We start from the raw sequence: 27,889 nt of genomic DNA on the forward strand, positions 1-27,889 counted from the left end.
TAATAATAATAATAATAATAATAATATTTTTTTATTTATATCCCGCCCTCCCCAGCTGAAGCCGGGCTCAGGGCGGCTAACAACAATAAAATAAGACAACATTTTAAAATCATTTCATTAAAATAAAATAATATTAATAAAATAAAATATAATAATAATAATAATAATAATAATAATAATAATAATAATAAACAACTTCAAATCAAATTGAAGGCAACCATTGGGAAGAGTTCTGAGAAAATTGCCAAAGGAGGGGGGTCAGGCTGTGCCCTGGCCAAAGGCTTGGTGGAACAGCTCTGTCTTGCAGGCCTTGCGGAAAGATGTCAAATCCCGCAAGGCCCTAATCTCTTGTGGCAGAGCATTCCACCAGATCGGAGCCACAGCCGAAAAAGCCCTGGCTCTGTTTGAGGCCAGCCTAACCTCCCTGTGGCTCGGGACCTCCAGGATGTTTTTGTTTGAAGATCGTAAATTCCTCTGTGGGACATACCAGGAGTGGTGGTCTCGTAGGTACGAGGGACATGAACTTTGTGCTCCTTTTTGTAGGAGTGCAAATATCCAGAGTGTGGGGTCAAGTGGGATTACTATGAGGAATTATAAAATATGCATCAAGCCATTGTGTCCACGATGAATGCATTGTGTTGACCGGGTTTGATACATTGAGAATAATTTCTAATCAAATCCCACAAGCCTCTGCATCTCTGGCCATTTCCTCTCTCGCTTGACAAGTCACGTACACAGCCCAGTTGCTTCGCCAGGCAGGCGCTGTCCTCCTGGCCACCCTCCTTATCATGTATATTGCTTGTTTATGACCTCAGGGGTTGCCAAATGTCTTCCTTTGTAGTTCTGTTCTTTGTTTACCCCATGCTTAATTAGTTTTAGTAGTTTAACTTGTCCCCACCTGGGTTTGTTGAAATGCTCAGAAGAATCTGATTGGTTCTTACAAAAATTCTGTAAAAAGCTCTTCTGTGAATAAAACACGTGGGCCAGGAGGCGATTCAAGATGGCGATGAGATAAGACGCATTTGCCGGAGCTCATTTTGAATCCTCCCTAAATTTGTGTTGTGGCTCCCAGCCTTTCAAGTTCTTGCTGAAGATTGTACCAGGGTGTTGGAGTCCATGCTAGGAGTTTACATTGCCGATAACTATAAAGCCTGCATCGTAAATCAGCTTTAACGAGCAGATAATTGTATGCTCCGGCAGCCTTGGAAGCAGCCTTCGACTCACCGGTTGCCCGCCAGCTCCCACTCAGTTGTATTTTTATTACCTTTTATTACCTTTTAATCACTGCTATTTTAAACGACTCACAACGATGGGTCAAGGCAAACGCCTAAGGGATTGTGACGAGGCTTTGCCCTCCCCAAGAGCCAAACAATCAAAAACCGACCCCCCCGTGTCTGGCAAATGGAGTGGTCCCACTGAACACTGCTATAGGGTGAAAACTCAGAACCGTTTCTACCCACTAATATCCCCAGAAACAACGTCAACACCAGAGGAATTGTTTTCACCTCAGATTAAAACTGCAAACGGCAAGCTTGGAGGAGGAGAGGGTGTCCCACTGAAGGTGGTACAAGACACCGGAACTGAGGACTGCGCAAGACAAGAACAACATGAACATCTCCATCTTGTGGTCAGAACCCTTAATTGCATATTCAAGAAGATTGATGTGCTATCCTCCCAGCTATGTAACCTCGGGCAGAAAATTGATAACTTCTGGTTAAAGTCTAAGCCAATTGTAGATACGGGGGAATTGAAGTTCCAGAGAACCTTAAGGTAAAAGGTAAAGGTACCCCTGCCCGTACGGGCCAGTCTTGACAGACTCTGGGGTTGTGCGCCCATCTCACTTAAGAGGCCAGGGGCCAGCGCTGTCCGAAGACACTTCCGGGTCACGTGGCCAGTGTGACATCGCTGCTCTGGCGAGCCAGAGCCGCACACGGAAACGCCGTTTACCTTCCCGCTAGAAAGCGGTCCCTATTTATCTACTTGCACCCGGAGGTGCTTTCGAACTGCTAGGTTGGCAGGCGCTGGGACCGAGCAGCGGGAGCGCACCCCGCCGCAGGGATTCGAACCGCCGACCTTTCGATCGGCAAGCCCTAGGCGCTGAGGCTTTTACCCACAGCGCCACCCGCGTCCCGTCCAGAGAACCTTACCCTCAACCAAAAAAGGTAGTGTGATTCCCAAATATAGACCAAATCCTGCACTGAAGCATCAAGCGTTGTCCCTGCAACCCAAGAAAATCTGCCTAAACATCTGGGCAGGGTCAGCAAGGTGGCTCACTCTGGGTGGGGTCAAAAAGCATCTAAGCAATCTCCTAAACATAGAAACCACACAATGCGATCTCATTGCAGTGTTACCTTTGAACCAGCACTTCAGGCCACAGAAAGTGATGCTTGCGTTTTACTCTCCAAGGATCCCTTCAGTTATCATCAGGCAGAAATCACTCTTGGCTAGGTATGATATCACCCCAACAAGAGTTTTTACAGACAGTAAGATCCACCCCCTTCTACTCGCCGGTCACGGCAAGGAGCAGACTCTGCCGGAGAGGTCGGGAGCACTTCGGGACATCGAGCCTCCTCTCCTGGAGGATACCCATCTGCACCGAAACTGGACTTACTCTACGCCCTCACGAGCTCTAAAGAAACCCACCGGCGCAAGTAATCTTCTGACCCTGCCGGAGGAAAGAGAGCTTTTAGCCACCTTTGGCGACCTCCCACCGAGGGAACAACAAGAAATAATTGATAGACTAGAAGTACTTAATCATCAGCTCATACATGTCCAGAAGAACGGAAAAGTCCTGCTCACTTCTCAGGATAATCCTGTCAGCTCTTCAGAGCCGTGTTATAAGGAAGCAGGAAGTCTTCCTTACCCTAGTTCAGTCCCTAAACCCATGCCTCCCCCACTTGAGGGCAAAACCCACCGATGCTTGGCAGACCCAGGTTTTGTCTCACAAGTAGGCCCCTCATCTCTACTCTTGATAAATTTTGACTCGCCCTCCAAGAGTTCCCCGCTGAGGAATGTAGCCCAGAGTTCCTTCCACCAAAACAATTCCTTACCAACCAATCCATCAATGCCGGAACAGGAGTCCTCATTTTCCTCTGAGCGGCATAGACCCGATATACAAACGGTACCAGTACGCCAAGCATCCCCAGTATCTTCGCCAGCAGCAGGACAGGGGAGTGTTCTACCTACATCAAAAAATGGCCCGGATTTGATTGAAGACCCGGCCGGACGTATAAATCAAATGGTTTCATCAGCGATCTTTAGACCTCGCGGTGGGGCAGCCTCAGCAAATCCTGTGGAGTTTCCCACTGAAGTGTCCGCCCTTGGGCTAGCCTGCAGGAGACCCGTCCTGTTGCACCAGTCAGAACACCTTACTACCAACTTCAAGACTAGGTACCCCCAGCAGGTGCCAGCCCTGCAAAGTTAAATAACTGACTTTTTTGCGGGGTCTGCCCTGCCCCCTAAGGACACACATCTCTCCCTGAAATGACAGCGAATTGGACACAACAGGAACTCGCCCCTATCAGTCCTCAGCTGGAATATTGCGGGCTGGAGGGAAAAAAACTTGATCCAGAATTCTTGGAGTATATTAACCTGTTTCATATCATCTTGTTCCAAGAATCGTGGGAAGTAGAGAAAATTGTTCTAAATGGCTTTGAGCTTCTAGAACTCCCTGCCTGCCCCTCCCTGAAAGGAGGCCGCCCTAAAGGGGGCCTAATAATAGGCATCTCCCTCAACCTACATTCTAAATTTACTCTAGAACAGGCCTTGCCTCCTTACGCCCTTACCGGGCTGATTGCGGGGGAAAAGATCTCACTTCTAGTTACAAATGTCTACTTGCCACCCGGGGGTTCTTCCCCCGAACTTGGCTCTAAATGGGGCTCACTAGAAGAGCATTTGCTCTCATGCTATTTTAAGTTTCCTAATACCCCGGCCATAATAGGTGGCGATTTTAACGCCCGCACAGCAGCAAACTGGGACTCGCTGACCAAAGCCAAATGGTGGGTTACTCCAAACCTTGATAATTATGATCTGGAACATATCATGAGGAGAACTTCTAAAGACCACAGAGCAAATGAGGCTGGAGTACTTCTCTATCAAATGGCCATCCATTTAAATCTGGTCCCCTTAAATGGCACATGCCTCCCTGATATTCCTGGGGATTTTACCCACCTGAGCGTTAAATCAAACAGCGTCCTCGATTACCTGTTGGTTTCCAGGGATCTACTAAAGTGTATTTCCACCTTTAAGATCGAGAATGTACAATCTAGTGATCATCTTCCCCTTGTAGCCAAGCTTTCCCTGAACTGGCAGTCGGAGGCTCATAGACATGCGACCCAGATGGTAACCAACGAATCTCTCCAAGTAAGAGGAATCAAATGGTCGGAGACCCAGGCTCAAAGGTATCAGGAATTCTTTCAAAAAGAAATCCTTGGGCCCCATCCCAACATAGGCTCTGCCTCAGACGAGCATAGCATAGTGTTGAAATGCTTCCACCATCTTACGACTGATCTTACATCCTTCTTTAGGTTACCACCCAAAATATTAAATCGAAATGAATATTCTTGCGGCGCCCCCTGGTATAACTCTCAGTGCAAACAAGCAAGACAGCGCCTTCGTGCTATATATAATGTATATAAGACCTCCGGTGCATCTACTCTGCCAGTTAGTTATGCACAAGCCAAGCTAGTTTACAAACGCACGCAGAAAATTGCCAAACGTGAGTGGCAATACAACCGCTGGCAGGCTTTGATTACTGCTTCAAAATCACACAGATCCAGGGAATTCTGGTCTTTGATCAACAGAAGGGTGAGGAAATACCCAAGGGCAGTCATCCCTGCACCGACATGGGAATTGTTCCTGAAGAAATGCTTCTCACAGGCGGATGCTCCCTCTGACCATCTGACGCATCTGTTTACCCACTTACCTATTTGGCCTCCCACCGATCCTGACGAAATAGCCAAGCTAATAGCTCAGCTGAAACCGGGTAAAGCCCCAGGGCCCGATCTGATCCCTGCCGAAGCCATTAAACTACACCCAAAATGGTGGGCTGGCATCTTGGCCAAAACCTTCGATGCAATCAACGCTTCTGGCCTCATCCCCAAAATATGGAAGGAGGCCATTATAGTACCAATTCATAAAAAAGGTTCTCCAACGGAGCCGGAAAACTACCGTAACATCAGCCTGCTTTCGATTATAGGGAAAATTTATGCCAGCTTCTTGCTGACTAAACTATTGCGATGGGTAGATGAGACTAATCAGATTGGCCACGAACAAGCAGGGTTCAGAACTAAACGCTCTACAACCGATCATGCGATAGTTCTTTATCATCTCGCACGGAAGTACTCCTCTCCTCCCCGGGGCTACCTTTGTGCTGCCTTCTTAGACCTAAAGGCAGCCTTTGACAGTGTCCCTAGAAATATCCTATGGGAGAAACTTGCGAAACAGGGCATTGATAGAAGACTCTTATGGCTTATAAGTCAGCTCCACGAAGATACCCTTGCCAGAGTGAGACTTACTCCTGCGGGCGACCTCACAAATTCGATACCAATAAATAAGGGAGTGCGCCAAGGATGTATATTGGCTCCCTGTCTATTCAACCTATTTATCAGCGACATGCGAGCACCCCTAGTTAACTCTTCTTTAAGTATACACGCGCCTAGACTAGCGGACTACCGCTGCCCACTCCTTTTATATGCGGACGACGCGGTAATTCTATCTTATACACGTGTTGGACTAATCAGAGCTCTGAAGATCTTTGCCACGTATTGTCAACTCAACCAATTAACCATCAACCATGTTAAATCCAAGATTCTGATTTTCTCCAGAAGCCGGAGATTATACGAATGGAAGCTTGGTGGAGCAAAAATAGAGCAAGTTCTAAAATTTCAATACCTAGGAGTTATTTTTCAATACAATTTGGGGTGGAAAGCTCAAATTCAACACCTACTTAACAAGGCCAAAACTCTGTCATATGCGCTCCTCCGATTCTTTTTTTCGGATGGAGCTTTGCACGTTCCCTCGGCCCTAAAGGTGTTCAAGGCAAAAGTGGTTGCCGTGCTTGCTTATGCTGCCCCGCTTTGGGCTGTGATGACAGATCTTGCTCCTCTCGAGACACTGCAAAATCAATTTCTACGTCGGCTCCTAATGCTCCCTCTGTGCGTAAGTAACGCAGCCATGCGACTAGAATTGAAGATCGCATCCTTAGAAACTTGCCTGTGGAAGCAAGTCTTCAATTATTGGTTATCATTGTGGCATAGACTACCAAACCACTACCTTGTCCAATGCTTATGGCGAGATGAATTCTCTAGCCCTTGGACTAGTAGAATTCATGCCAAACTCCTGAGTTATGGAATCTCTCCTTCAGATTCCCTAAAACTAGACCAAATTACTGCTCAAAGACTGATCCGCCAAAGACTGGATGACATCGATCTACAGCGAAATTATATGCTGGGGGGAGGTGTTTGTTCACCTCAGAACATTGGTATCACATTAACTTACTGCGTTCCATCATACCTCTCCTCCCTTTCGACTGTTGCCCATAGACTGGCCTTCACCAAAGCGAGGTTCAACGTTTTTCCCTCCAACGTCCTGAGACATAGATTCTGAAAGGGCCAAGCCCCCGCCATGTGCGAATGTGATAAGGAGACACCGGAGTCGCTCCAGCACATTATGTTCACTTGCCCCCTGTTTAATGTGCCACGGGCAAATTTGTTGGGATCAATCATACAGAAACTAGAGGGCACCCCACCAAAATTCCACCTTGCCCAATTCTTGCAGGATAAGGATACTCATACGACCCTGAAAGTGGCAAGGTTCCTGGTCGCTGTCCTTACCCAAAAGCGACGCCAAGGGGCACTACAAGCTAACTAAGGCGTAGTATGCCATTCTATTCTATAGTATTTTATTGTTATAGTGGTGCTTTAGTGGCTGTGCACAAGTTGTTATTTATGTCTCGTTTCTACCTGTATGGGCCTATGGCCGTAAATAAAATTACTTACACGTGGGCCAGGGGCTGGACAGGCACAGAGAGACTATTATATGCACCCTTCCCAGAGTCTTGCTGGTTCAAGCCTCTGTGTGTATTTTTATTAACCAGAGTTCAATCCTTCCTTTACTTTGTGAATGCCTCAAGTGGTGCCCCGTGTGAGGCAAACCTAAAAGGGAACCGTGTGAGGCTTGTAAACAAACCTCAGCGTGTGAGGCAAAGCTAAAAGGAAACTTCAGGGAAAGGAAACCCCCAGGATTGCACTCCCCTCGGAGCTAGCAACCTGCTATCCCTCGGTCGCGGCGGATCATCTCCTGCAAAACGATTCCCGGACTTAGGATCTCATTCGCTCGGAACGAGCCTCAAAGACGCGCGTCTATTACCCTTCAGGTGAGATCATGGGAAGCAAGCTTTCACATGAACAGGAAAAGCATAGGAATAATTTGTTATTTTTGCTAGCTCAGGCAGGGCATGATAAGCATTTAGCACCCCTAGTAGAAAAATTGTTGTTAGAGATTGCTAGACTGTGCTCCTGGTTTCCAGAGGAGGGTACTTATGACATTAAGAAATGGAATGAGCTGGGAGATGCACTCCATAGACATCCTGAGCATCTGTAGAGACGCAGTTGGAAAGCTCTCTAACCCTTTGCTCCAACTACCAGTTGTCTCTGTGAATGCTCCCACATTGTTGCAACCAATAGCTGCTTTTAAAAATACCATAATATTGTTCCCTCCATCCCAGCCTCTAGATTTCCAGCCTCTCTCCTCAGAGGTCATGCCAAAGGTAATTCCATTGGCACCTTCCTTTGCCAAAAATTTGCCTGGGTCGAATGTAAATTCCATGCCACCTTCGGTGGACCAATGCCCGCAAGGGGCTCAGACCACAGTGCAAAAATTGACTATTCCAAATATGGCAGAAGGAAGCAGTGAAGAAAAAACAGCTGACACATTAGCATTATTAGCAGTCTGTCCTGTTGTTCAGAATACACAGGAACAGAGAGCCCATGAATCATTGCCCTTCGCAGTTTTTAAACAATTGAAGCGAAGTGTGACAGAAAATGATTGGAGCAGCTGGGTCTCTGGGTCTTATTTTCTTCTATGTGATTAACCAATAACCCCTCCCCTAACATGGCCATAAAGTGCTACATCCTGAGCAGCTACCCCGGGCTGGATCCCAACTGAAGGTGGCCCTGGCCAGAGGCCTGGAAAGGGGCTGGCTCATCGGGCCACAAAACTCTTTCGCATTGGGGGCCACAGGGAGATTCAAGGTGAACCCACCCACCCACACCAGAGCTCCTGGGGAGGGGGGGCCCGCTAGGGGCGCATTGGAAGATGGCCGACAATACCATCTCTCCGGCTCACACGAGGTAATTAAGAGGCTGATATGGGAGTATGCAGCCTCCCTGTTGCCCCAGGGACATGGGGAACACTGCCTTTGCCTGCTGTGGCCATAAATCACCCCCGGATTCGAAAGAAGGGGGTGAGGGCACTAGTCCCTCCCGGACGCTGTCTCTGATAGCACACTGGCTGCAGCAGCTCGAAATATATAATTAGAAAAGAAGCAAATGCACACATTTCAAGGGAAGAACGGGAGTGAAGACTGCTAATTGAAGTGACCTCTGTGAAACGAGAGTGACGGGTTGGATTTAACGGAATATAATATGAAGAAAATACATCAAAGGTTCAGTATGTCGGAGTGGGACTGAAATGGGGGGGGGGCTTTTTTTCTTTTCTTCTATGTGATTAACCAATAACCCCTCCTCAAGAAAGAACCGTCACATAACTGACCTAAGCAGGATGATTAAAAACTGTGTGGAAATGATTTACTAATCAAAAGTTTGGCATATGGAGATCGAGAAAAAAACAAGGGCTTTTTGATGACGCAGCAATAAAAAGGGAGTCGCCATCTTGGCAGGTCCTGTCGAAAAGATTGATGATCGGGAGGAGGAAGCTTTGTTTTCATATTGGATTCTTGGCAGAACCTCCTCAGAGGACTGAAAGTGAGTGACAGACCTGTGGAAATGTAATGAGTAGACGGTAAGAGTGTTTTTCTTTATGGAAGCGATGAAACACGGTAGCCGTCTGAAATATGACTCTTGGACGAACGGAAAAATCCACACAGGATTGCAATTTTGTTTCAACCCGCTTGTGGAGACTATCAGAGGTCACAAAGACAAAGAGAAAGGACTTCCGGCAAGGCAGCATAGCGGCTGCAACAGCAGAAAAGAGCTCCTGAATCCAGCCAGAGTAAAAGGCTGTCTGGCCGATTCCCAGGCTCCCAAGACTGCTGCCGCCACTCCGCCAGCGGAGAGGAATCGGGGGTGCCCGGGAGTCTACCAAAAGAGCCAAAACACCCCCCCAGGACTGAGATTGAGCCGGAAAGGCACCCGACCCCCCCCCCCAACAGCCCAGAGAAGCTCCAAAACCAGGAGAACAGTGGAGCTAAAACAAAGAGGGAGAAAGAAAGGGGGAGAGAGGAAGAAAAAGAAAGACAGAAAAAGGAGCCCCAACTTTACCGCTGCTGCCCCCATCTCTGCCGATGGGAAAAAAGAGGAGAGGTAGGTGAGCACGGGAAGGAAAAAGAGGCTCCGAAAAAACACGTGGCTGAGGCCGACCGGAGCTCCAGCAGCAAGGAAAACAGCGAAAAGCCGCATGACAAAGGAGATCACAGAAAGGAAGAAACTACCCTTTTTTCTCCCCGTCTAGAATCATAGAATCATAGAATCATAGAGTTGGAAGAGACCACAAGGGCCATCGAGTCCAACCCCCTGCCAAGCAGGAAACACCATCAGAGCACTCCTGACATATGGTTGTCAAGCCTCTGCTTAAAGACCTCCAAAGAAGGAGACTCCACCACACTCCTTGGCAGCAAATTCCACTGTCAAACAGCTCTTACTGTCAGGAAGTTCTTCCTAATGTTTAGGTGGAATCTTCTTTCTTGTAGTTTGGAACCATTGCTCCGTGTCCGCTTCTCTGGAGCAGCAGAAAACAACCTTTCTCCCTCCTCTATGTGACATCCTTTTATATATTTGAACATGGCTATCATATCACCCCTTAACCTCCTCTTCTCCAGGCTAAACATGCCCAGCTCCCTTAGCCATTCCTCATAAGGCATCGTTTCCAGGCCTTTGACCATTTTGGTTGCCCTCCTCTGGACACGTTCCAGTTTGTCAGTGTCCTTCTTGAACTGTGGTGCCCAGAACTGGACACAGTACTCCAGGTGAGGTCTGACCAGAGCAGAATACAGTGGCACTATTACTTCCCTTGATCTAGATGCAATACTCCTATTGATGCAGCCCAGAATTGCATTGGCTTTTTTAGCTGCCGCGTCACACTGTTGGCTCATGTCAAGTTTGTGGTCAACCAAGACTCCTAGATCCTTTTCACATGTACTGCTCTCAAGCCAGGTGTCACCCATCTTGTATTTGTGCCTCTCATTTTTTTTGCCCAAGTGCAATACTTTACATTTCTCCCTATTAAAATTCATCTTGTTTGTTTTGGCCCAGTTCTCTAATCTGTCAAGGTCGCTTTGAAGTGTGATCCTGTCCTCTGGGGTGTTAGCCACCCCTCCCAGTTTGGTGTCATCTGCAAATTTGATCAGGATGCCCTTGAGTCCATCATCCAAGTCGTTGATAAAGATGTTGAATAAGACCGGGCCCAAGACAGAACCCTGTAGCACCCCACTAGTCACTCTTCTCCAGGATGAAGAGGAACCATTGATGAGCACCCTTTGGGTTCGGTCAGTCAGCCAGTTACAAATCCACTGAGTGGTAGCATAGTCAAGACTGCATTTTACCGGCTTCTTTACAAGAATATCATGGGGCACCTTGTCAAATGCCTTGCTGAAATCAAGGTAGGCTACATCCACTGCGTTCCCTTCATCTACCAGGCTTGTAATTCTGTCAAAAAACGAGATCAGGTTCATCTGACACGACCTATTTTTCAGAAATCCATGCTGACTATTGGTGATCACAGCATTCCTTTCTAGGTGCTCACAGACTGTTTGCTTAATGATCTGCTCCAGAATCTTCCCTGGTATTGATGTCAGACTGACTGGGCGGTAATTATTTGGGTCCTCTCTTTTCCCCTTTTTGAAAATAGGGACAACATTTGCCCTCCTCCAGTCTGCCGGGACTTCGCCTGTTTTCCAGGAATTCTCAAAGATGACTGCCAGTGGTTCTGAGATCACATCTGCCAGTTCTTTTAATACTCTTGGATGCAGTTCATCTGGCCCTGGAGACTTGAATACATCTAGACTAGCCAAGTATTCTTGTACTATCTCCTTAGTTATTCTGGGCTGTGTTTCCTCTGCTGAATCATTTGCTCCAAATTCTTCAGGTCGGGCATTGTTTTCTTTATCGGAGAAGACTGAGGCAAAGAAGGCATTGAGGAGTTCAGCCCTTTCTGTGTCCCCTGTTTGCATTTCACCATCTTCTCCTCTGAGTGACCCCACTGTTTCTTTGTTCTTCCTTTTGCTACGAACATACCCATAAAAGCCTTTTTTGTTGCTTTTAACCTCTCTAGCAAGCCTGAGTTCATTCTGTGCTTTAGCTTTTCTGACTTTGTGTCTACACGTGCTGGCTATTTGTTTGAATTTCTCTTTGGTGGTTTCCCCCCTTTTCCGTTTTTTGTACACATCCTTTTTTAATCTTAACTCAGTTAAAAGTTCTTTAGATAGCCACCCTGGCTTCTTTAGGCACCTTCCATGTTTCCGTCTCATTGGGATTGCCTGAAGTTGTGCTTTTACTATCTCCCTCTTAAGAAACTCCCAGCCATCATGAACTCCCTTTCCTTTTAGTATTACTGTCCATGAGATCTCACCCAGCACTTCCCTAAGTTTTATGAAGTCGGCTTTCTTAAAGTCAAGAAATTGAGTCCTAGTATGCTTGGCTGCTCCTTTCCGCTGTATAGTAAACTTCAGAAGAGCATGATCACTCGTGCCTAATGATCCTTCCACTTCTACCCCACTAACCAGGTCATCAACATTGGTTAGGACCAGATCTAAAATGGCTGTTCCTCTTGTTGCTTCTCCCACTTTCTGGACAATGAAGTTGTCTGCAAGGCCAGTGAGGAATCTGTTTGACCTTATTGCTCTTGGCTGAGTTTGACATCCAGCAAATATCCGGGTAATTGAAGTCCCCCATTACTACTATCTCCCTTCCTTTTGCATGCTTGGCCATCTGTTCCAGGAAGGCATCATCTATGTCCTTCGTTTGGCTTGGGGATCTATAGTAAACTCCCACAATGAGGTCCCTGTTATTCTTCTCTCCCTTAATTTTGACCCAAATGCTCTCACTTTGGCTTTGAGGTTCTAAATCTTGGATCTCTTCACAGGTATACACATCCCTGACATATAACGCCACTCCTCCTCCTTTCTTGTCTGGTCTGTTTCTCTGAAATAGATTGTAACCCTCCATTATTACATTCCAGTCGTGGGACTTATCCCACTAGGTTTCAGTGATGCCTATTATGTCATATTTAATTTGCTGTACCAAGAGCTCAAGCTCATCTTGTTTATTACCCATGCTCCCCTCTCTTTTCCTTTTTTAACCCCCTCTTTGTTAACCCCTTCCTCCTCCCCTCTCTCTCCCTTTCTTTTTTTTTTAATTAAAAATCTTTTTTATCCCCCCCCCATATACCTACTTTTATCACTCTTCTTTTTAAAAGAGGGGCTGCTGCTGCAGCCACCCTTTACTTGAATTTTAATTGTTGTTTCTACCTTTTCTACACTATTTAAAGACACCCTTTTCCACACACACCCCAACTTAAATCTCATTTTATTTTCACCTCAAACTCCCCTCTTAAGAATTAAAATGGCAGTACCCAGAAAAGAGCCCTGAAACAACACAGGTCATTTCCTGGGACTGCCACTTCGCCCCAGACCTTCCACTCTCTTTTACCTATCCTCTTCGTACCTTACTCATTTTTTAAAATAAAATAACTTTATATATATATATATATATATATATATACACAAAAACACATTTTTTAAACCTTTAATTCTCATTTTTATCTTCTACCCGTACCATTTTAATTATTATTATTATTTACAAACAAAAGATAATAATAATAATTAGGGGGAAATAGTTTTTTTAAAAAACAACAACAACAACAACACCACACACACACAATTAACCCCCTCTCTTTTTAGAGCCCTTTCTATTCTAATTGTCAGCTTCTTCTTGAGGGGGGAATCCTTCGCCCCCCTGCTACGACAACCACTCTCTTTTAAAACAAAATTTTTCTCCATATCACTGCTATTGCTATTGATACTCCCCCCCTCAACTCTCCCCTTTTATTTTTCTCTTCCTTTTTTCTCTCCCCCCCCTCTCTCTTCACCCCTCCTTATTTTTTCCTTCTATCCCACCTTTCACTTTCCATCCCCAATTTTGTTTTCTATCTCCTTTACTTTAAAAAATCAACCCCCCCCTTTTTTTAGCCGGTTCGTCAGATTGTTTTTGAGGGGGGAGCCCTCTCCCCCCACCCCTCTTTTAAAATAAGACTTTCCCCCATACCATCGCCACAGTTCACCCCCCTCCCTCCCTCTCCCCTCTCTTTTGTTCTCCTTCCTTTTCCCACCATTCCCCCCTCCTCTCCTTTTCTCTCCCTCCTCCCTTTCTCCCTCCCCCCTCCCCTTCCCCTAAAGGAAACACATACACTCATTCATATCACTGTATCATACTTTGCCCCCCTCCTACTATAGCTAAAACTATTGCTGCAATCTATTACCGCTGATATTACTGTACTATCTCTCCTCTCTCTTTCAACTCTCTTTTTGTCTCTCTCTCTCTCTTCTCTTTTACTCCAATCTCCCCTCTCCCCCCCCAGTCTCCCCCCTTCTTCTTTCTTTCTTCTTCTTCCTTTTTCTCCCTCCACCCTTTACATATAGCCTATTTGTCTGTCTCTGCTTCTGAGCGCACTCCCAACCCCAACCTCAACCTTAACTGGACCCCAATACCCCTTTGGGGTATATACAACCCCCTCCGAAACAAATATTTCCCCTGGCCCCACCCCTCTAATCTCTTGCATCTCTACCTGCTAACCCCCCCCCCCCTTTATATGAACTGTCTGTCCGTTAGTCTACCCATCTCTGCTTACCTGCCCGCCCCCCCCCCCCCCGCTTTGGCGGCACCGCTGAGGCAACCACAGAAACCCTAGACAAGTTCTTAAAACACAGGCTAGAAGTGACACAAATGACCACCTAATCCAAACGCTCTGTAAAAGCCACCGGCAACGCCTGATCAGCCCAGCAACCCAACAATACCCAGGAACCACCACTGCCACAACTCCTAACCACCACACGCCCTACTCCAAGAGGATGCCAAGCCAACCTCAAACCAAAACCATTAGGGAGACTGAGATGACACCAACCAGGGAGATGGCAAACAATGCTAAGACCATAACTCCCCTCCAAGATGATGACCACCCAGTAACGAAACGAGATCTGAGGGAAATGGAAGCAAGATTAGAAGCACGATTAGAAGAAACACTGAAGGCCACAATGGCTCCCATGCAGGTACTAATCAACAATCTAACCTCCAAAGTGGAAGCTCTAGAGAACAAGAACCAAATGCAAGAAAGAATAATAGAGTAATACCGGGAGGAGAACGCACGTGCGAACAAGAAACTGGACGAACTGGTAAACCAAATGGAAGCAGAACACAGAGAGATGAAAATTGAGCAAGCCGACCTTGAAGACCGCAATAGACGCTGTAACATCCGCTTCCGCAACTTTCCTGAAAAAACAGAGGAGAAAAGCCCAGCAGACCTAATTATACGCTGGCTGATAAACACAATCCCAAGCCTGAAACTTGAGGCAGATGACTTGGAGAGGGCTCACAGAGCCCTAAAACCTATGCCAAAACCCAGCGCCCCCCCAAGAGACATCATTGTATGCTTCACACGCTACAAAAAGAAGGAAGAGGTATGGAACAACCTCAGAAACTCAACCAACCTTCGATATGGAGAAACCCCCATTCTGGCCTTACAGGACTTATCCCAGGATACCCTAAACCGGAGGAAAAGCCTGCGCCCATTCACCCAGCGTCTCCAACAAGCAGGGATCAAATACCGATGGGGCTTCCCCTTCCGCCTCATTGTAACAACTAATACAACTAATACACAACACACGGCCACCAACATATCTGAGGCCCTGCAACTACTAAAGAACCTTGAACTCGACCTCCCACCGGAATGGCAACTGACAAACCCACCAAGTGACAGCCCCAACCACGAGGAAACAACAGCAAACAACTGGACGACGGTACAGAAGAAAAAGAAACAACAGAAGCGGCACAACAACACAAACCAATACAGACAAGCATCACGCTCAGAATCGTCCCGCCGGCCATACGACACAAGAAACCAGACCAAGATTAACCAAACCAATTCATCGCAGATGGACAACCCTACAATAACAACAACAACCCCAGCTGAATGAAGCAACCAGGAAAAAACCACAAACTGAAGGACTGGTGATTCCCCCCCCCTTTTCCCCCTCTCCCCCCCAAAAACATAGGTTTAGTTAACACCATCAACATCCCCCCCAGCCCCGCACCCCCACAGAAATCCTCACCCTAACACCAGTCCAGACGACCTCAACCACATTCCCCATCACCCACACCTTCAACATCCCCACACTCCATACTAAGGAAAAACAACTCCAACCTTAATAACACAACCCACAATCAGGCTAAAATCTGATACCCAACCAGCACTATGGTGGCACCAGAGCGTACCAGCACCCACATCCCCACCCCAACACACCAACAATGTTGCTCAAAACATTGGCAACATTGCTCATGAACCTTATACTTGACAGCGACGTTACAAAGTCACTTCACACTGTCTCGCTGATCACCCCCCATCACAAACAACAGGGGGGATGGCCTGCCCTTGAACACGGCCTTCCACACCAGCTGAGACCTAGGACCAACCGGCTAAATGCCAGATGGCCCAAAATACCCCAAACAAACACCTATATGACTACATATAGGAAACTCTCCACAACCTACCCCCTACTCTTTAACCCAAATCTTACTCTAATCCCACTAACCCCCCACCCACCACACCCTAGGTCAGCGCAACCCCACTGGTTCTTTAAACAACACGAAGAGAGAGACACAAGACAACCCGAACAGGTTGGCAGGGAATCGCCCCACATAATAGATAAGCAAGATGGCTAACCTAAAAGCAATTACATTAAATGTGAAGGGGCTGGGAAACCCCATCAAAAGAAAACGCATCACCTCATACATAAACACCATGAAACCACACATCACCTTCCTACAAGAAATACACAACCCACCCAAAGGCAGCAAACTCCTGAGCGACCCCCGCTTCAGTCAACAGTGGGTCGCACGAGGCTCAGGGAAAGCACGTGGTGTAGCCATAATACTTAGTATGTCCGCTAAAGGGACACTAGACGGCAAAATCAAACTGACAATCGGCTCCATATATGCCCCAAATGCGAAACAATTAGAATTCTTCCAGAAGACACTAAACAAATTCCTCTCCTTCTCTGAAGGGGAAGCAATCCTAGGAGGGGACCTCAATCTAAATATGAAAGGTATATCCCTGAAAGATATCCACCCTACAACCCCATGGGCAACCTTCCTCCGAAGGAAACCTCCAACAACTAGAAACTCTTACAAATTACTAAAATTGCTAAAAAACAGGGGTCTCTACGACATCTGGGGCGAGCAAAACCCGGGAGACATCAGCCATACATTCCAATCGGGACGCCATGATACAGGGTCTGATCCCCTCAGTGGAATCAACAAACATAGGTAACATTAAAATCACAGATCACGCCCCAGTAGAAGTCATCGTTAAAATAGGAGAAAGAACACAAACCACCCCATCATGGTCCTTCAGTCCCATCCTAACTACAAACAAACAAATTAGAGAGAGTCTCACAAAAACCCTCCAAAACTACTTCAAGGAAAACGATGTAGACAATATAACAACCCCCCTCCTATGGGACGCAATGAAAGCGGTCACCAAAGGAGCTTGCATAAAAGAGAAAACATTCCTTAAAAAACAAACCACCTCAAAAATTAGCAAAATAGAACAAGACATCACAGTCCTCTCATCACGCTACAAACAAACAGGATCTAAAAAACTCCTCAAACTTATAGAACAAAAAAGGAGAGAACTAGACTCCTTAGAAATCAACAAAACAATGATCAACATTCTATACTCTAAACAACGTTTCTATGAATATGGAGGGAAAAACTCCAGATTACTAGCAAATAGATGCAGGAAAAAAGCACTCAAAACAAGAATACACTGCATCACCCAAAAAGACGGCAACATAACATTCTCCCCCAAAGAAATACCGTAATCTCAGAATTTGCAGAATTCTACTCCAACCTATACACCTCCCATAACCCACCAGAGAGGGAAATCAAAAAATTTCTAGCAGGACTGACCATGCCTACCCTAACTGATGAGGAACAGGAATTCATGGACAGCCCTATCACCCCAGAGGAAATAGATGCGGTCCTCAAAAACCTAAAACCACACAAAGCCCCAGGCCCAGATGGCTTCACAGCAGAATTCTATAGGAAATTCAAAGAACCCTTGATGTCCTACATGACCCGCCTATTCAACGACATCATAAAAGGGGGCCCCATCCCCAAAACCTGGACCCACTCCAAAATAGTCTCCATCCCAAAACCACTAAAAGATAGCCTCAAAGTAGAATCATACCGCCCAATCTCATTAATAAACCAAGACTACAAGATATTCACATCAATCTTGGCCAACCGCCTAAAAATCTTCCTACACAATTTAATAGCCCCAGACCAGACTGGCTTTGTCCCTGGCCGCAATATAACAGACCCCATCAGGAAACTACTGAACCTGATCGAACACAGCAAGGCAACGAAACTCCCATTGACAATTATGTCCCTAAAGGTAAAGGTAAAGGTAAAGGTACCCCTGCCCGTACGGGCCAGTCTTGACAGACTCTGGGGTTGTGTGCCCATCTCACTTAAGAGGCCAGGGGCCAGCGCTGTCCGGAGACACTTCCGGGTCACGTGGCCAGCGTGATATCGCTGCTCTGGCGAGCCAGAGCCGCACACGAAAACGCCGTTTACCTTCCCGCTGGTAAGCGGTCCCTATTTATCTACTTGCACCCGGAGGTGCTTTCAAACTGCTAGGTTGGCAGGCGCAGGGACCGAGCAGCGGGAGCGCACCCCGCCGCAGGGATTCGAACCGCCGACCTTTCGATCGGCAAGCCCTAGGCGCTGAGGCTTTAACCCACAGCGCCACCTGCGTCCAGGTAAAGGTACCCCTGCCCATACGGGCCAGTCTTGACAGACTCTGGGGTTGTGCGCCCATCTCACTCAAGAGGCCAGGGGCCAGCGCTGTCCGGAGACACTTCCGGGTCACGTGGCCAGCGTGACATCACTGCTCTGGCGAGCCAGAGCCGCACACGGAAACGCCGTTTACCTTCCCGCTGGTAAGCGGTCCCTATTTATCTACTTGCACCCGGAGGTGCTTTCGAACTGCTAGGTTGGCAGGCGCTGGGACTGAGCAGCGGGAGCGCACCCCGCCGCAGGGATTCGAACCGCCGACCTTTCGATCGGCAAGTCCTAGGCGCTGAGGCTTTAACCCACAGCGCCACCATGTCTCTAGACATCCTCAAAGCCTTTGATTGCTTAGAGTGGAAATACATATTAGCAGTACTAACTAACATGAAATTTGGCCCCAACTTCCTGCAAATCCTCAAACAAATATACTCCCAAGCCTCAGCAAGATGCAGAACTAATAATATGGATTCTAATACTATAGCTATCCAAAGAGGCACGAAACAAGGATGCCCATTGTCTCCCTTCTTATTTATCCTGGCTCTGGAACCATTAGCAATCCACATCCGAGCAGCCACAGACATCAAGGGAGTGGAAATAAAAGGCAGAACCTATAAATTAGGGCTCTTTGCAGATGACCTAATGGTCACAACACCAGACCCCATAAGCACAGCAACCTCCCTAATCAGAGAACTCAACACATTTGCAATGGTGTCGGGCCTACAGGTAAACTTCACAAAGTCAGAAGCTATGTGCTTCAACACCCCTCCTCACACCCAAAAAGAACTCACTAAGGTCACCAAAATAAAACTTTGCCACACCAAGTTCAGATACCTAGGGGTACAAATAACCAGAAACCTCAATAAATTGCACCTCCACAACTACAAGCCCCTGTGGCGACAAATTAACAAAGACCTAAAGAGATGGAATAACATGAATTTCACTCTCTCAGACAAAATAGCCATGATCAAAATGATCACACTCTCAAAACTAACCTACCTATTCCAAACCCTCCCAATCTGGATCCCCCCAACCCAACTCCGCAGTTGGCAGAGAAAACTACACTCTTTTATCTTCTCACATAAAAAACCAAGAATAAGCCCCAAATGCCTGCACCTCCCCACCTCAGAAGGAGGATGGGGAATCCCCAACATAGAAGCATATTACATTGCCAACCAAATACGACATATAATCCCATATATACTCAAAGATGAGACAAAACAATGGGTACACCTAGAGAGGGACACAATTGAAAATACCTGCACCACAACATACCCACTCCTCCCAAACAAACTAAAGAAAATTCCCACAACACTTAACAGGTACACACAGACCATGCTCAAAGCATGGAAAACACAAATAGGCAAACTATCCCCAACCCCATCCCCACTAATCCCCCTGGTGTACCACCCATTATTCCACCATGCAGCACAAAACCTCCAGATAAAAACCTGGCGAACCAAAGGCTTATATCGCCCAATAGACTTTTATAAAAATAACAAACCCTTGTCAACACAAGAAATACAAGACAAACTAGAAGACACCCAAATGCCCTGGTTAACACAACACCAACTACATGCCCTCTTAAACAACCCAACAGTAAAATCAGCAGCAACTAGGCCCCTGACAAGCTTTGAAAACCTCCTCCTAACAACAAAGGGAAACGGTAAAGGGACGGTATCCACAATATACAAAATACTACTCCAAAATCCCGCAAATCCCCTAGACGCAATCAAAAAACAGTGGGAGAATGACATAGGCTATGAGATTAACCCCACTCAATGGACCAGAATGTGGTCTAAACCCCCCTTTAAATCCATATCAACGAAAAGAAAAGAACTCACACTGAAACTCACCTACAGGTGGTACCTAACACCAAGGAAACTAGCGCTAATACACCCAGGAACCTCACCAAAATGCTGGAGAGGGTGCACCTCCACAGGCACATACCTCCACATGTGGTGGGAGTGTCCCAAAATCCAACTATTCTGGACAACAGCCATACAAGAAATATGTAAAATAACTAAGCAAGTATTAGACTTCACCCCAGAATTGGCCCTACTAAACATCTTCCAAGACAACAACGCCCATTTTCACCACAAAGAACTCATAACCCACCTTCTTTCAGCAGCCAGAAACACCATAACCAGACACTGGAGAGACCTGTCAGGAGTAAGCATAGACCAATGGTACCAAATAGTATGGGAAATAGCCCTACTGGAAAAATTAACTAATAAACTGAAACTGACACAGGGACAAACAGAAGAAGACACCTTCACCCCGGTATGGCTCCCCTTTATCACATACACAGCCCAACAAGACAATGACAATAATCCACCAACAGCATACAAATCAATATGGCTAACCTGATCCAAAACACCCACCCACCTCACTCACACACGAAAACAAAGATCACCACAGCCAGTCACAAACAAACAATCACACCCTAGGCCAACCCCAAACTCTCTCACCACCAAAGGAACACAAGTGAACAACACAAACAACGCTGACACCAAACTACATACATTAAGCATAATAGAAACACCACCACCTGACCCCACCCCCATCCATTTTCCCTCCCTCCACCCCCTTTCTTTTTCCTTTTTTTTTTTCTCCCTCCAATGCCTCAACAAATGAAACGGATTTGTAAAAATGTTACATGGGGGGGGGGGAAATACGAGGCATTACACTTCTGTAAAACAAGAAAATCCTAAATAAAATATTTTTTAAAAAAAAAACAGAGACAAAGAGAAAGGAAAAATATATGAAAATAACAAGAAGAGATATGGAAAACAACAAGAAAGGATTGGATACTCTAAAAATACAATCTTTACAAACCTCGATTTGCTTTTGGCAACAATATCAGGATTTGGCAAATAAGAACAAGGAATTGGAGAAAGAATTCAAAAGCACGAAACACCTGTGTGGCAGGCATTCTTTTTTTCTTCTCAAAAAAGAAAAACCACCTCTGAAATCAATGCATTTTAAGCTTGTTAAATTAAAAAGAGAACCTTGGAAAGTACTTATTTCATCAGTTTGGCAAAAAGAGAGAAGGGGGCAAATTTGGCACCTTTGGAGAGTCAGGGGGACGTAAGGCCTGGGTCTCCGGAGAAGAGATGTGGGGGGTTTGGGGTTTTTTTTTTTAAATGATATTTATTAGAAGTTTCAAAAATTACAGAAAAAAAGCAAAGAAGAGAACAACAAAAAATTAACAAAGCATACAGAGGAATTATTATGGCTTCCAAGATGGCGACGTGAACGGCAACCTTGTCCTGTGCTTGGTAAAGCTTTGTTCTTATTATCTGCTTTGGCGGGTTCTAAGGGCCCTAAGATGCCTTAAGGCGTTAATTCTAGAAGTTTTATGGTTTATGGTTCAGATTATTTCTACTTCCCCCATAAATCTGCAAGAAATCGCGGCAGATAAAGATAAATGTGGCAGATAAAGACTGTTAAAGAGTAGGGCTCATTAACAGCACAACCTGCCCAGACCCTGCAATTTTAAGAAATCCTCTCCCTATTTTTCTTGCCGACATGAGAGGGAAGAAACGCTGCAGGCAGCATTCCAATGAAGCTACGAGCACGGCCAAAAAACAGACAAATATCAGGGATTTCCTGCCTGACAATGACCTAAATGAGATCTGTAGAAACTTCCCTACAGCAAACAATTATGAGGCCCTTGCTCCCAGCACTACTCATGAGAAGCCTGCCGGCATTGTGGACGGCCCACAACTAGCCTTGAGCCTGTGTATGAAGGGACAGATGGAACAGACTCTTGAGTCCCTGCAAAAAAACTCCACCTGAATTACCCCAGCCACCAGCCCAGTTAAACAAGGACCAAGAGGCACTGAAACTGCTAATCTGCCAGACTGAGTTGATAACACATACCATCACCAACCTATATAAAAGGCTGGATGGGATTGAAAAGAAGCTCGAAAAAGTCTTTGGCTTGCTCAGTTGCCCCCCCTCACCTCCTCAGCTTAACAATATTGCAAGCCCTGCTCACCCCTGCTCAACTGCGCAGGCTAACCTTGCACAAAAACAAGTGAGATGCCTGCCCAACCAAGTACAAAACTCAAGTCTGCAACTCCAGAACACCAAACTTGCAGTACTGGTGGGAAACCACCCCTTGAATCACAACAAATGGGCGGATAAACATTCGGTGGCAAATTCCCTGTCCCAACTGCTGGGGCAGACACTACGCCCCGTAGATATCGTGGACATCTCATGGCTGCCTTCTGGACCCTATACGAGACGTATGGTCATTAACTTTAGATCTGCCCACTGTGTTGCAAAGATTCTAGGACTAAGAAACCGTACAAGAAAATGGCACATTTATTTCACAAGGGTATTTACCAATCTGACCCGCACACCGCTATGCACCCGCACACCGCTATGCACCAGGATAGGTGCTGTCTGTGCTGATGCCGGACCTGTGCGCCATAAAGAACAAATAGCTGGGGGATTGGAGTCAGGACACATTTCCCCTCAGAGAGCGGCAAGCCTGCCCGTAAATGACTTAATTGATTTTCTACACCCCCCGCTTGGTACCCTGGTCTCTATGTGCAAAGAGCTTGGTATTGGACTACCCAAGCAAGACCAGGTTGAAATGCTCTCGTCCTCATATGCCTCGATGCCGGAATTGGAGGCCTCTATTATTTTAAGCCCAACACGCAATCAAGATCCACAGCATTGGTCAAATTTTGACCCGCTAGCAGTACCGACACAAGATTCAGCTGTTGACCTGCTACCTGTACAGCCTATACGGGTCGGCAAAGCCCTCAATCTGCAAAAACCAGCTGAACATCATGATACATCAGCTGTCCACCATGATACTTGTAATGGTGTCATCGAAGATCCTCTGGGTCAAATCAACCTATTGGCCCCCCAGTTAAAGCCATCACATCTACCTAGGGACCAGCGACCTCAAACCTGGAACCACCAAGCAGAGCAGAAGGAGGAGGAGCCTAACTCAAGAGCCCCAAACCATCGAAATATATAATTAGAAAAGAAGCAAATGAACATATTTCAAGGGAAGAACGGGAGTGAAGACTGCTAATTGAAGTGACCTTTGTGAAACGAGAGCGACGGGTTGGATTTAACGGAATATAACATGAAGATGATACATTAAAGGTTAAGTATGTCGGAGCGGGACTGGATGGGGGGGGGCTTTTTTACTTTTCTTCTATGTGATTAACCAATAACCCCTCCTCTAACATGGCCATAAAGTCCTGAGCAGCTACCCAGGGCTGGATACCATACGCCTACAGTATGGACTGAAGGTGGCCCTGGCCAGAGGCCTGGAAAGGGGCTGGCTCATCGGGCCATCAAACTCTTTCGCACTGGGGGCCACAGGGAGATTCAAGGTGAACCCCCCCCACACACACCAGAACTCCTGGGGAGAGGGGGGCCGCTAGGGGCGCATTGGAAGATGGTCGACAATACCATCTCTCCGGCTCACACGAGGTAATTAAGAGGCTGATATGGGAGTATGCAGCCTCCCTGTTGCCCCAAGGAGACGGGGAACACTGCCTTGTGAAATTTGTGAAATTGAAGTGCCATTTCCCCAGACCCGGGAGTGGTCTGTGTGAGCCCATTGACAGTGATTTGACAGCTGTCAAGTTAGCTGTCAGGATACAAAAGAAGGACTTTGTTTCTACTGCCTGTTTTTGTTACAACTTTATGTTTAAAAGGAAGAGAGGAACTGTTACAATTTAACGTATGGGACCTTTGGGTCTTTGCTGGAAGGAGTGAAAAATAATTCGAATCCCTCTAGAAGGAACTTTGGGTTATTGTCGTAAGGATGCAGCTGGGAAATTGCTTTTAAAGATAAAAGTCTTGAGAAACTAGTTTTTGACCTTGGACTGTTTAAGTATGGCTGTCGGGAAGGAAATCGAGTGTGAACTGAACAGGACATTTTATCTCTTGGGAAAGCTGCAAGACCAGATAAATGTTATGGCTATTAATGTGGTAATTTTGGAAACAAAAGTGGGTTTTGGCAAAGAAGTGGACAAGAACCAAGCACAGGAACCTCTTTCAACTGAACAAACTGAACAAATTGAAAAAATTGAAAAGGAGAATCTTGTTGTGAGCAAAGTGAGGAAAGGGGGAGCCGTAACTCTACAGAAGCAAATAGTGGATTACTACTTGAGGCCCTATATGATGACAACTAGGAGAAGTAAATATTTGGAGATGGAAGCCTGGTTTGGCCTGGAAGATGAAAGATGGAGAGATCACCCTATGTGGAGATCAAATGACCTTTGGAATATAAATCCGAGCCAGGTGGAGATTGGAGCTTCGGGGGCCTTTGGATTTGAAAAGAGTCTGAAACAAGATTTGGAATGCTTTATAGGCCCTACTTTATACTTTATAGGGAAGGAAGGAATGGGACAGAGCAGCAGGGGCACCCCTTTGGATCCCCCCCCCCAAATCTGGCTCAATGTGTGACAAGGTGGGGAACGCAGACGCCACAGGGTTGGGGGGGCTTTAGTGGGGTGCCCCTTTCCGCCGAACCTCCTTCCATGGGAGACTCTCTGCAGAGGACACACCAACGCCATGGCCATGGGGGGGTGTCAACCCCAAACCCCACTCCTCCAAAAACCCCAGGAGGGAAAGGAGCAAAGCAGAGCTCCTTCTGCCCCCTCCCTTCCACTGTGGCCCCTCCATTTTTCTTTTCCAAGGACAGCAGGGACCGACTGCCAAATGAGGCCTCTTTCCCTTGGGGGCATCCGAGAGCAAACCTGCTGGCTTTGCCCTGACACAGCTGTAGGGATGCCTCTCGGGGGCCGGGATGCCAGGGCAGAGCGAGGGGGCAAGGGGCTTTGGGACGGGGCCTTTCCAATCTCTCTCGCTCCCTCCCTCCTTTCCTTCAGGAACAGGTGCCTGGGCTGTGGGGTCCCATGGCCTGCCCCCCATCCCCACGAGACAGGCCACCTTCGGCCTCTTCCTGCAGGGCTGTCGTCCGCAGAGTTCCCTCCGCTCTTCCCCCAAGGAGAGAACCTCCTTTCTCCCTTGCCAGGTGGGGGGCAGGAAGATGCCCACTTTCTGCTCCCCCCACATCAAGGAAGGAGCCTTTCGCTCTCTCATGAAGGAGGGAGTTGATTATGGGGGACTCATGCAGGGAGACGCAGCCCTAGCAGGACGAGGGGCTCAGGTTAGGAGGAGTGCACAGGAGGGGGTCTGCTCCCCAAGGAAGGGAGACTCTCCTCCTCCGTGGGGACAGGAAGGCGCCCCCTGGCCCCCCACCCAGCCCTGTCAGGGATTCTGCAGGGGGTCCGTGGCACTTCCAAGGCAGGAGCCACCTTGGGGAATGGCGGGGGCCAGGTCATGGTTCCTGCCTTCTCCCCACTGCTCCTGTGAGGCTTTTGAACCAAGGACTCCAGGGTGGGTCATTTGCAAAGGGGCACAGTGCGCAGACGCATGTGCAGAGAGCCCATCTCCCACAGAGCCACACCTCTGGTCTCACCTGCCAAGGGCCAAAGTGGGGAACTTTGGCGTCCAGGCTGACCCCGGCCCACCGGACGGACATCAGGGCGGTTTCCAAAAGGGCATGCCCGCCTCCCCCGCCCCCAAGCACCCCCTGTGCTCCTCCACCTGGCCAACTTTGTTCCCGGGATTGGGATCCCCCTGGGGGTCAGAATCGGACCTGGGCTTGGTGCAGTCTGCACCCTGATGAGCCCCTCTCTGCCCCTGGCACGCCTCGGGTGTCCAATGCCGCCAAGAGACAGACCAGGCAGGAGCAGGCTATAGGATGGTGCAGGGCTTCTTATCCTTGAAGGGGTTCTTTTTTCTTTTTCTTTGAATTTGAGATCCCAGTACAAGGATTTGACAGACATTCTGAGGAGAAGGAACATTTCTTTCAGGTGGGAATTTCCAGAGGGCCTATCCTTCAAATTTGAAGGAAGAAAGCAAAAGATTAAGAATCTTCAGGAGAAGGAGAGATTTATGCAGAAGCACTCGGTAGAATTTGGATTGCAAACTTCACAGCTGCGGGGGGCGGAGGCAGCCTCCTCGTAAATAGACAATATGGCGTTGAGAATTTATTCATGGAATGTTCATGGCATGAACTTGCCACAAAAAAGGAGAAAAATCTACCATATTTTGGAGAAACAAAATTTGGACATAATTTGTCTACAGGAAACCCACATTACAAGATTACACAAAAAAATTCAAATAAAAGATTTGTTCAGGGTTCCTTCAGATGGCGAGTGAATGACGATTTGTTGAGAAATTCATTAATTGTAAATAAGGCCCAAAAAACCCTAAAGGATTATTTTGAACTTAATATGACTCAAGGAATGGAAAAAAGGGTGATTTGGGAGGCCAGCAAAGCGGTAATGAGAGGCTTTATGATACAACAAAACGCAATTAGGAGAAAGTCACAGAATGAGACAAAAGACAAAATTATGGAACAACTGAAAGACAAAGAGAAGAAGCTTAGAGGAAACCCAAAGAATTTGCAGATCCAAAAAGAAATTAAAGCCTTACAGGTTCAATATTCACAGTTAGTAAGCCAAGAAATTGAATGGAAGATAAGGATGAGACAAAGAAATTTTGAATCTGCAAATAAATGTGGGAAACTATTAGCCTGGCAATTAAAAAAGAGACAAAAACAAAGTACTGTTACAAACATTGTTACAGAAGGAAAATTGGTAGAGAAACCTGCAGGCCTTAAAAAATGTTTTTATAAATGTTATAAATAATTTCAGTGGACATGAGGACAAAATGGCGTCGAAGGCAGCAGCCTAGTTAACCTCGTCTGCTTTCAGATAAGTTATAATTAATTTATAAAGAACAACGGACTGCAACGGATTCCGAAAGATAAAAAGAATCTACTAAATGGCGTAATTAAAAGTCAGGAAGTGGAACATGCAATAAATTCAATGCAACTTGGCAAGACACCAGGACCTGATGGTCTATCAGCGAAATATTATAAGACATTGAAAGATTGGCTTATACAACCTCTGGTAGAAATATCTAATTCAATTTTACGGGGGGGGGGAGCACCTGAAACCTGGAAACAAGCTTACATTACTCTGATTCCTAAACAGGGTCAGGATAAATCCAACATAAAAAACTACAGACCAATCTCCCTACTTAATGTGGATTATAATTTTTTTGCAAATATACTGGCTGATAGGCTAAAAAAGGTTTTATGTGAGTATATTCATAAAGACCAGGCAGGATTTCTGCCTGGAAGACATATGAAAGACAATATTAGAAATGTTGTGGATATTTTGGAAAAGTTAGAAGCAAGAAAGAGTTGTAAAGCAATGTTAATGTTTATCGATGCTGAGAAAGCCTTTGACAATGTTTCTTGGAGTTTTATGTTACATAACTTAGAGAGTATGGGGAGAGGTCATGATTTTATAAATGGTATTAAAGTGATCTATCAAGAACAAAAAGCTAAAATTATTGTAAATAATGTGGTTTCAGAGGAAATTAGAATTGAGAAGGGAACCAGGCAAGGGTGTCCATTGTCCCCTCTGCTGTTTCTCTCGGTTCTGGAGGTCTTGCTAAGTATGATTAGAAAAGATGAAGAAGTTAAAGGTATTACAGTAGGTTCGAAACAATACAAATTAAAAGCCTTTGCT

General features: G+C 46.4%; 1 protein-coding gene across 1 annotated transcript in view; it reads right to left on the reverse strand.

Annotated features, from left to right (window-relative positions):
- Positions 1–27,889, reverse strand: part of S1PR4 (sphingosine-1-phosphate receptor 4) — a 147,492-nt gene that overhangs the window by 11,770 nt on the left and 107,833 nt on the right. The gene's annotated exons all lie outside the window — the stretch shown is intronic.

Source organism: Podarcis cretensis (genome assembly GCF_951804945.1).
Source record: "Podarcis cretensis genome assembly, chromosome: 18".
In the NCBI taxonomy this organism is placed as follows: domain Eukaryota; kingdom Metazoa; phylum Chordata; class Lepidosauria; order Squamata; family Lacertidae; genus Podarcis; species Podarcis cretensis.